The sequence below is a fragment of the Lepidochelys olivacea genome (assembly GCF_965140295.1).
Source record: "Lepidochelys olivacea isolate rLepOli2 genome assembly, chromosome: 10".
Lineage (NCBI taxonomy): Eukaryota > Metazoa > Chordata > Testudines > Cheloniidae > Lepidochelys > Lepidochelys olivacea.
The window spans coordinates 17341816-17352905 of record NC_140420.1 but is presented as its reverse complement, the minus strand read 5'-3'; the positions used below and the strand labels follow the sequence as shown (position 1 = coordinate 17352905).

The following is an 11090-nucleotide window of genomic DNA, read 5'->3' as shown; positions in this document are numbered from 1 at the left end:
CAGGGCGCATGCTGAGATGGGCTACTACCCTTTCCAATATCAAGGGCAGGAATTCTGAACACTTGAGTTCTAGTCACGGCTCTGCCATTCAGCTGTTATATGGCAAAGTAACTCAAGCCACATTTTCAAAATTTGGTACAAAATTCAGCACCTGCATCCAGATTTGGGCTCCTAAGTAAGGTTAAGATCAGGAACTTTAAAAAGAGTTAGGGTGAAATTCTGCCCCACTGACATCAATGGGAGTTTTGCAGTCAACTTCAGTGGAGCCAGGATTAATTTAGTTTGCTGATTTTGCAGACTCTAATCCAGTCTGTTAAATATAAAGAGCTATAATTTTATTTTCTGCAAGCTTGAACTATGGAACTTCCCCCCCAACTATTACCCCTTGTCAAACTGGCCACAGAAGATGCACCGCATGATTTCCCCTTTAGCTCCTGCTCTTTGTACCTTCAGCTGAAAAAGTGGGTAAAAGTCAAGAGATCTGTCCGCGTGATTCATTCTACATCAGAACACAGGATCATTCTCCTTGCTCACTGTCCTTGTGTGGAATACTGCATTAGACTATACCATCTCCTTTGTGTTATTGTTTATAACAAACTTGTGCCTAATGTTCAAGATGGTGACTCATTAATTCAAAACTGTAAATTCTTTCCCTCTCCCCAACTTCAAAGTATTGACGATGACTGCTGTCTGCTCCATTTGGAATAATTCCTGAAATACACAGTAGCACCTACAAGTATTTGGAAGCAAAATATGGTCCTCAAGCTCAACTTTCTTTCTGAGCGATATAGATGAAACTTGGTTAAATGTAACTCTATCATAAAAAAACAAAGAGCATCATTTTGAATACAATGTCCTTCAGTTCCACTTTCCCCCCATCTTGATATTATTCTCAGAGGCAACAGGAAATCAATTATGGTAATAGATAGAAATGTTTATATCAAATGTAATTTTTCTTTAAAAATATTTGTTTCCTGTGAACGTAAGGTTTGACCTGAAGCCCGTGTAGTTTCATTTGCTGGTCTCCTGTGTGTGTGAGACACAGAGAGAGATTTTTCTAAAATAATGGACCATTATTACGTTAGGCGTTACAAAATTAGTAAAACCTTGAAGATGTCAATTGTGTTAAGGAAAACATGTAGCTGCACTAACCTTTCTACAAAAACTGCATTCTGCCCCCCCCATATTTATGAGGCATTAATGCTAGCAGGGCTTTGTATAAATGGAGAGGAGGCTGGGTGGAGGAAGATGGTCCTTATAGACCTCTATAGCCAGTACTGGGTTTACAATGGCACCAGTGCGGGTGTGGTTCTGTACCCACACTGGGAAGGGGTTCATTAGGGACCCAGCTAACCCATCCACATAGCCAGGTCTGGCCCCTCGTTCAGGGCAGTCCAGCACCCAGGCCTTGCTGTATGTGTGGCTCCCAGCCAGCAGGTCCAGCTCGCCTGTAGGGGGCTCGCTGACCAGCAGCTGGGCTCCGCCATGTGAGCTGAGCAGGATTGCTGGCCATGGGGCCCCTGGGCACGGCCAGGACAGGCAGGATGTTGGGGTTGCGTCCCAGGCATCTGCCCCACTCTTTAATCTCTGGATCTGAGCAGTCTCTGCTGCCCACCACCTGTGGGGCCCCACCTGCCTTCCCAGAGCTAAGCCACCTGGGACTGGTGCAGAGGCTGGGCTGGTCTTGGCCAGGGGGAGGCACCCGGGGGGGGGGGGGGGGCTTGGCCGGGCACCGCCAAGCAAGTGGGTCCTGAGGGAGCCTGGCCTGGGCAGGCCCCACTTCTGCTCTGGCCTGGCTGATCACACTGCTTCCGAGGCACTGGAGTGATCCCTGCCCTGGGACCACCCCCAGTCGTGCTGGCTCAACCTGGCAAACACGGTCACTTCCCAGCGAGGCCAGTGAGTGTGGCTGGGGGGTAGGGTACGGGGCAGTGGGTCTATGGGGCTGTGGGGGGGGGGTGCTTGGCAGTGGCGGATGGGAGAGGTTTGTGTGTGTTGGGGTGCTAGGCACTGGGGGTTCTGGGTGGGGCGCTGTGCAGTTGTGATGGTGGGGCTGGGGTGTGCTAGGCATGGGGAGGGTCTGTGGTGGGGGGGAGGCACTGGGCTGGGGGATGGTGTGCAGGGTGCTGTGCAGTTGTGGTGGAGGGTCCTTGACAGGAGGTCTCTGAGTGGGGAGGCATGTGTATAGCAGAACCTGGGGGCACTGGGTATAGCGGGTCGGGGGGGCATTGGGCGGGGGTGGGGCAGTGTGGTGTGTGGCACAGTCCCACCATGAGGGGAAGGGACGCACAGGGCCAGGCAGGCCAGTGCGCATCTGGTGGCTGCCAGTTTGTAAACAGTGCCCTCGCACTAGGCTAAGTGGAGCGGGGCTGCCCCTGCTGCAGTGCTCCATTGCCCATGGCCAGCCCCTCACTCTGGGAATCGCCCCCCTCCCCCCGCACCCCGCACCATTCCCCGTTGTCCCCAGGGGGACCCACAAAAAATTAATCTGGTCCTGTCTCTAGCCTTGCTACCTGGGCATCAGCAAGTAATTAGCTCATTGTCTCCGTGTTGTATAAAAAACAGTTTAAAACAGGTGGCAGCTGCCCTGAACATTTTGGCCAGAAACCAACTTTTCCCTCAAGGAACTTGCCTGAGGAAACTGGACAGTTTCAATGGCTGTGGTGCGCTTGTGGGGTATTTGCATGTACTAAGAAGTAAACCCTAATATCAGAGTTAAGCATTAGAAAAGACCATTTATATTTAGAGGTGTGGGGGGCTGTTGGCCCCTTACTGAAGCTTAGTGGGGTGAGGATTGGTTGACCCTCTCTCAGTACCAGGAAAACAGGAGATGGGTCACAAAAGATCCTGAGAGTGAGAGGTCCCCAGGGCCAATGGGGAGAGGCCAGCACGCCATTCAGCCAGATTGACAGGGCAGGCAGACCAATGAGAGAGTCAAGAGCCCAGGGCCCGTCCTCTGTGTGAGCTGGGGCTGCCAGGGCAGCAGGCCAGAACCAGAGCAGGAGCCCGGAGCTGGAGCAGCGGAGACCAGCCATGCCGACGGTGATCCAGGGCTGAGCTACTGGGGGTGCTGCAGGGGCAGAGCCAGGAGAGTGAATGCTAGCCAAGTAGTACTGGAACCAAGAGAGGCAGGGGAGAGCAAGGGGCCTGGGGAGAGAGCGCCCAGCAGAGGGTGCCATTGCCAGACAAGAGGGCCTCATAGGCTGGACTCTGAGAGGGGGGAAATGACCCCAACGGGAAGCCTGATGCTGGGGAGAAGGGTCCTGCCAGCTACAGCCTGAGGGCAAGAAGCCACCACGAGAGTGAGTGTCTTTCCTGCAGTATCACTGCAGCACAGCCAGGGCCTGGGAAGGAGGCCTGGGCTGTGTAAGGAATAAACTGTGAATTTTCTCGAGTCCCAGAAACTGTTGTTTGTGGTGATCCTGTGCCCATCGGGTGGGATTCCTGGCTCCTCCAACTTTTTCCATTTTCCCCTTATTTGTATACAGTTGTCGCTTAATAAATGGCATCTGGTTTAAACTCAATGTAGCGATCACCAGGACAGGGAGGTGGCTGGTGAGAAGAGAGTATGTCGGAGTAGGGACATCTTAGCCCCTGTCCCCGTTACCCACAATAAGACTGGGGGTTAAGCCCCCAGGGATCCTGGGCCCAATCTTGTCGGGATTACTAGGACTCTGCTGCAGGGGAGAGTGGAAGCGAAGTCCTCAAGGTCAGGCAGGCATCTGGGTAAAAGGAGTTGGGGCAGGGACTTAGATCCTTTCACCATCCAATTCCACCAGGGTAGGATAGAAACCAGGAAAATGTCTCACAATTGCGGGACCATTTCCCCACACACAGAGGCATTACAAAATGAGAAGAAACATAAAAGGAACAAAAAATTCTTACATTTTAACTTTAACTTGCATTTTACAATTGCTGTTTTCTTAAACTTTAAGAGACCATATTCCCATATATCAGAAAAAAGACGCTAAAGTAAAGATTAGATAGATTAGATGGGACAAACACTGCCATTGCCAGCTGGGAAGTGGCATTCCTTGGTAAACATGCTACGTAATGTGTTGGTCTTCCATCCTAATAGTATGTCCATACTTTCAGGTGCTGCCTAGCGATAGTCAGGCCTAATGGTTGAAGTGGAGGTCGAAGTCAGACATAGGGTTGGGACTGGGTCAAGGGTAGATCTGGAATTGAGATCCGGGGACAGGCTGGAGTCGGAAACAAGATAAGAGTTTGTAGACAAGCCAAAAGCAGTACTGTAACCGGAGTCCAGGTACAAGCCAGATGGTCAGAGTCTGAGGCAGTCAGGAGACTGAGGCAAGGCTGGAGAGGGTCAGTTACAGGCCTGGAGCAAGGCCAGACTAGGGCAAGGCTGGAACAGGGTTCCAACAAGGCTGGGGAAGGAACAGGAACTAGATTAGGAGCAGGCTGGGAGTCTAGAGAGTCTGATACACTGCAAGGCAGCAGGAGGATTCCTGGTTGGGTAGTGCTGCTACACAGACTGATCTGCATCTCTGGAGGGGTAGGGAAAATACCTGAGCCAGTGGTCATCTGACCCAGGCTCTATCCAGGCTTAGGCTGCTGCCACAAGCCTGAAGGCTAAGTCACTGCAGGCACTGAGAAAAGGGCAAGTTAGTGTAATGAGTTGTTGCTGTATACCTCACTTCAGCTCTGTAAGGGGGGCAGCTGAGCGAGCAGCCCTGGTTTGGCTGCGAGTTTGCCTCACATCACACCTCCCTATCCCTGAGGGCATCTTGGCATTCCTGGACTGAACTGGGATTGGTAGAACTCATGGGCTAGGTCAGAGGCATGGATGTTGCTTGATGACTCCCATGAGCACTCCTCTAGACCATAAACTTCCTAATCTTTGAGGTACAGGAACTTCCCTTGGAGGATCTTGGAATCAAGGATTTGGTTCACCAGGTATTCTTCCTGATCTTGCACCATGACTGGAGGAGGAGGCATCTGCATTCATCCCGTCAGGGAGTTGGGGTGTGTGCTTTTTTAGTAGAGAGACATGGAATAAAGGGTGTACTCACATTGTGCGGGGGAGGGGGTAGTTGGAGGGAGAAAGTGACCAGGTTTATTTGCTGGGTGACAAGGAAGGGTCCCAGGTATCGGTAGTCAAGTTTGCGGAAGGAACAGGAGGTATCCACGTGCTTCATTGACAGTCATACATTGTCCTCAATGGTGATGGGAGGGTTAGGCAGGTGGTGGCAATCAGCAAATCACTTGTAGTCTGCATTGGTAGTGTCCAGATAGGCTCTTAGTTCCTCCTGGATATGATGGAGGTGTTTGACCAAGTCAGGAGTGGCAGGAATGTGGGAAGTCGAGGGGAGTGATGGGTGGAACTGGGGATGGAAACTAGCTGGAAAAAAAGGGGGTCTATTGGGTGGACTTATGGTCAGAGTTGTAGGTGAACTCTGCGAAGGGTAGAAGGTGGACCCAGTCATCCTGGTGGAATTTGACAAATCACGACAAGCACTGCTCTAAAACTTGATTTACTCATTCCAACTGCCCATCCATTTGGCAATGATAGATGGTGAAGAGACATAGGTCAATAACTAAGAGGTGGAAAAATTCCTGCCAAAAGTGGGAGATGAACTGTGGTCTGTGGTGTGACATGGTATTGGAAGGTAACCCATAAGCCTTAAAACATGGTCAAAAAATAGATGGATTGTCACCTCTGTGGTGGGGATCTTGCAGCAGGGCACTAAGTAGGATATCTTGGAGAGGAGGTCTTCTACTACTAATATGATGGTGTGGTTCTGGAAATTAGGGAACTGTACAATAAAATCCATAGATATAGATTCCTAGGGTTGTGAAGGAGTAGGTCAGGGGACCGAGGGGCTTAGCATGGGAGGGTCTTCATGTAGCAACATACTTTGCATGAGTCAATGTACAACCTCACAGAGGCATGCAATTGGAGCCACCAGAAATGTCATGTGATCAGTTTCATGGTCTTCCGATGTCCATAATGGCTGTCCAGAAGGTGAGTCATAGTCAGAGAATTGCAAGACAGAGTGAGCCTTCAGGTGCATAAACACAGCCTTGGAACAGAAGTATCCCATTCTTGACAGAAAAATCTGGGTTGGGCTCAGCATTGGGAAACATCTGTTTAGTCGCCAATTGGTTGCTTGATAAGGAGGATTTTGTAAGAGATAATAGGTCCATGTTCATTAATACATTGGCGAAATTGTGGGACTTCAGTATGGCGGAAGGTTCTGGTGGTCCTTCTTTGCCAGAAAGGCACTCCCCCTTGCGGGAGAGTGCATTGGGTTTGCCATTCTGGCCTCCAGGTCAATAATGTAGTGAACTCAAAGCATGAAAAAACAGGAACCATTGGATCTGGCACTGGTTGAGGGCTTTCTCAGATTGCAGGTGTTCTAAGTTTTTGTGGTTGGTGAATATGTGAATGGAAAAACATGCACCCTCCAAGTGGTCACACCACTCCTCAAGGCAGTCTTGATGACTAGCAGCTCTTTGTCATAGATTTTATAGTTCTGCTCCATAGGACTTACCTTTCTGGAGTAGAATGCGCATGGATGGAGAATGCTAGATGACCCCTGAAGCTGTGACAGTACTGCCCCAATGGCATAATTGGAAGCATCCTTGACAACAAAGGGCTTGGATTGATCCGGGTGCCTCAATATGGGTGCAGAGGTGAAGTCCTTCAGTTGCTCAAAAGCCCATTGGCCCTCTGATGTCCTGATGCAGGTGGAGTTCTCGTAGAGGAGTTGGGTAATTGGGGCAAGTACTCAAGAGAATTCCTTGATAAACCTCCAGTAGAAGTTTGCAAATCCCAGGAAGCACTGGATGTCATGGATGGTCCTTGGTGGGGCCCAGTCCATAATGCTGGCAGTTTTTCATAGATCCATGGTGATCCTCTTTGATGACACAAAATCAGCTACATCAAATATGGTGCAGTCAAATTCATGTTTTTCTGGTTTGGCATATAAGCCATTTTTCCTAAGGTGTTCCAGCACTTTTAGGATATGCTGGTAATGCACAGTCTGGTTCTCTGAGAAGACAAGGATGTTTTCTAAGTAAATCACAGTGAACTGGTCTAGGACATCCTTGAAGATATCATTCGCTAAACACTGAAATGTGGCTGGGGCGTTGGCGAGGCCAAAGAACATAACCAGGTTTTCACTGTAGCCATACCAGGTTTGGAAGGCTGTCTTCTACTCATCACCCTCCTGTATGTAGAAGGGGTTGTACACACTGTGCAGGTTGAGCTTGGTGAAGACCTTTGCCACACCAACCTGTTCTAGGAGCTTGTTGATCAGCGCAAGAGGGTATTTGTTCTTGATGGTAATACCATTCAGGGCACAATAATCAACACAGAGGTGCAGTGTCCTGTCCTTCTTTCTAACAAACAGGATGGGGGCACCAGCAGAGGATTTGGAGGTCCAAATCAAGTTCTTAGCCAGATTTTCATCCAGATAATCCCATAGGGCCTTGAGTTTGGGTTCTGATAATGGGTAAATGTGTTCAAAGGGGATCTTTGCCCCTGCCTGGAGGTCTATAGGATAGTCATAGGTTCAGTGTGGGGGGTAGAACGTTAGCCTTCTGTTAGTTGAACACATCCACAAGATCGCTATACTTGACTGGGATTGATGAACCAGTATCTTCGGAAACAGGTAGTACAGAGCAGGGAGGATGCCTTCCAAGAGGGAGGTCCCAGCGTCTTCCCTGCTGGGTTTTCATAGACGCTGCAGCCAGCAAAACCTGGAGTTAAACCATATCTCCCGTGCCACCCACAAAATGTTCATTTTGTAAAGGGAGAGCCAGGGAGGCCCAATATAGCCGGACAGTGCGGTGCAAGGATTAGGTCGAATTGCATAGTTGGTGATCCCCAATCCTAACCTGGGGAGGGGTTGTCGCATAGGCAACTGGCCTGGAAATCAGCGTACTGCCATCAATAGTTTCTACATGCTCTGGAACAACTTCCTCTGGATGGGCAAGTGGTTGGCCTAGTCAAAGGCCAAGTCCACAAAGTTGCTGGACGTCCCAGAGTTGATTAATGCAAATGAAGTACAGCTTACTTTGGGCATGGCAGGGGCTCTCAGCTGGAGGAGTGGTTGGTGGGCTCTGCCACTGCCAGGACACAGTCAGGCAGAAGAGGGGATCCAGTCATGCAAAGAGCTTGCCTTCCAGGTCATGTCCAGCCATGACCCCTCTACTGGGATTGGATAGGGTAGCTTCCTGGCACTGTAGCAGGTCTGGATTTGTGGGGCCACCCTGACACAAAGCAACTACCTCCTCTGAAATGCAGGCAAAAGCCATTTCAATGCCAATATTCCTTCTCTTTGGCCGTGAGGTGCTTCCTGGGGCTGTCAATCTGCATGGGGTCAGGTCCAAAACTAGGCAAAGGGTATATATGGAAGCTCTTGACACTAGGCTAGGAAAGGGTAGTAGCCTATTTCCTTTCCAGGGGACACTTGAGCAGCCTGTTCTCAATTCTAATGCAGAGTTTGATGTAGAGTAGAAACTCTGTATAGGAGTCAGCCTGAGCTAGCTCATCCTTTATAGCGTCAGTCAATCCTTGACAAAAATGTTAGACTTGAACCACTTGTTCCAGGCTGAATTGGCCGCCAAGTGCCATAAGAGGGCTACATAGGTGGAGATGGGTCATGAGCCCTGGGTGAGGAACTGTATAGTTGCTTCAGCAGTATGGGCTCAGTTGGGGTCACTGAATACTAATGAGGAGTGAATGAATTCCTCAAAGTGGCCCAGCATTGGGTCTGCCCATTCCAGGATGAGTCAGACCCCTGTAGGGCTTCTTCAGACAGTAGACTAATAACCACCTTCATCTGGTCATCTGGGTACAAAGATGGCCTCATCAGGAATAGCAAGCAGCACTGATTGATAAACCCTCAGAACTTGTGGCAGTCTGCATCAAACAATTCTGGCAAGGGGATTTCTGGACCACAATCCTGCTATTGGAGGAAGGCATTCTCTAACTGCAGCTGGACAATTTGGTTCTGGAGGGTCTAGAACAGGGACTCAAATGCTCCATCAAGGCCCTGCGGTACAGTACAGTGGAGTCTATGCAAACTATCAGGCGCTGACTCCCAATAGTCAAGCCTGGTAGTTGGAGTGGAGATCAAAGTCAGATATAGGAACAGGATTGGGCTGAGGGTGATGCTGGAACCAAGATTCGGGGACAGGCTGGGGTCAGAACTGAGATCGTAGTCTGTAAACAAGCCAAAAGCAGTACTGTAGCTAGAGTCCAAGTGCAAGCCAAAGGTCAAATCTTCATGGTCAGAGTCTGAGGGGGGCAGGAGGCAGAGGCAAGGCTGATGTGTGGTTCATTAACAGAACCGGAGCAAGGTCAGACTAGGGCAAGGACAAGACTGGAACAGGTCTCAGGCAAGGCTGGGGAAGGAACAGGCACTAGATCAGGAGCAGCTTGGGAGTCTATAAAGTCTGATACACTGCAAGACAGCAGGAGGTTTCCTGGTTGGGTAATGCTGTTGCACAGACTGATCTACAGCTATGGTGGGGTGGGGGAAAATACCTGATCCTGGTGGTCATCTAACCCAGGGATAGGGTATTGCCGCATGCCTGAAGGCTGAGTCATTGTAGCCTCTGCGAAAAGGGTAAATAAGTGCAGTGAGCTGTTGCTGCAAGCCTGAGGGGTGATTCACAGTGGCTCTGTAAGAGGGGCAGCTGAGAGAGTAGTCCTGGTTTGGAGGCAGTTTGTCTCACATAGACCAAGAAAGCCACGAAAACCAAACCAGTATTGATGGAGGCAGTTGCTGGGTTTGGCTACAAATATCGGCATTGCTTTAATCTTGTTGTGCCCATAGTAGGCGCAGCTGACCAAGACAACGAGAATCAAAAACATCAATCCACCACCTTTCAGCCTTCCTCAGCACCCACATTTCACTGTTTTGAATGCATGTTGTTAATCCTCCAAGGAGTCCCAAACAGGGAAATTCCCAAACTAAAGTCAAGAAGAAAAACATTTTTTTTAAATTATGAGGCAGTTTTTGTACATTATAAAGGAAAGTAAAGTACACAAACAAAATATTTACTTACTGGTATTTGTCAGATAAAATCCAGAGGATTAAGTCAATCTCATAACATTCATATTTATTAAACACTATTCAGCAATATAGATAAACACACAGGACCAGGTTTTCTGTTGGTGCAATCCAGTTAAAGTGAATGGAGTGAATTTGGCTCAAAAAAGCTCTAAATGAGATCTAAACACAAAATGATATTCGAGATCCTAATCTGTATTATCAGCAATATTTCCTCTGTCTGATACCTACATAAGGTGAGAGAGAGAAAATATATGTTAAGAACTTTTTTATCTGCTTTAGAACACTGAGAAATGCCCTGTTTACCTATTTAAAAACAGCATTTAGAACAAACTTTATTTTAGCAAATAAAGAATTTGTGTTTCATATTGAAAGTTAATGTTTACTTCTATGTTCTGAAATCCTTAATAGGTAAAGTATTCACTTTGTCTTGCAGATCTGCAAGGAGCTCTCAGAGACTTTCTGTTCTCCCCAGTGTGTTACAGTTCATCCTGTGGAATGTGAGTAGCTGGCAAGTGACCAGCAAGTTCAACATCTTTCCTAAATTCCAGAAAATCAGAAAAAAGATATTACTAAACTGGAGTCGCCATTAGGTGAGTTTTTGGTTGCTTGCTTGGTTGGTTGCATTTTTTTTGTTTGTTTATAAAACTTTTAAAATCATTGAACCTAAACACGGGACATATAAAATAGAGGAGTACTTGTGGCACCTTAGAGACTAACAAGTTTATTTGAGCATAAGCTTTCGTGAGCTATAGCTCACTTCATCGGATGCATTCAGTGGAAAGTACATTGGGGAGATTTATATACATAGAGAACATGAAACAATGGGTGTTACCATACACACTGTAACGAGAGTGATCACTTAAGGTGAGCTATTACCAGCAGGACAGCGGGGCGGGGTGGGGCAGGGGGGAACCTTTTGTAGTGATAATCAAGGTGGGCCATTTCCAGCAGTTGACAAGAACGTCTGAGGAACAGGCGCGGGGTGGGGGGGGGGAATAAACATGGGGAAATAGTTTTACTTTGTGTAATGACCCATCTACT

The 11090-nt window shown here is 48.5% G+C and overlaps 2 protein-coding genes across 2 annotated transcripts in view; one reads left to right on the top strand and one right to left on the bottom strand.

Annotated features, from left to right (window-relative positions):
* Positions 1 to 11090, bottom strand: part of PDILT (protein disulfide isomerase like, testis expressed) — a gene marked incomplete at its 5' end in the record, with an annotated part of 102247 nt that overhangs the window by 86400 nt on the left and 4757 nt on the right. The window lies entirely within an intron of this gene.
* Positions 10469 to 11090, top strand: part of LOC311527508 (acyl-coenzyme A synthetase ACSM4, mitochondrial-like) — a 29517-nt gene continuing 28895 nt past the window's right edge. Inside the window, exon 1 of the mRNA XM_084641568.1 lies at positions 10469 to 10639. The gene's annotated coding sequence lies outside the window, so the exon portion shown is untranslated. The remainder of the gene's footprint in view (positions 10640 to 11090) is intronic.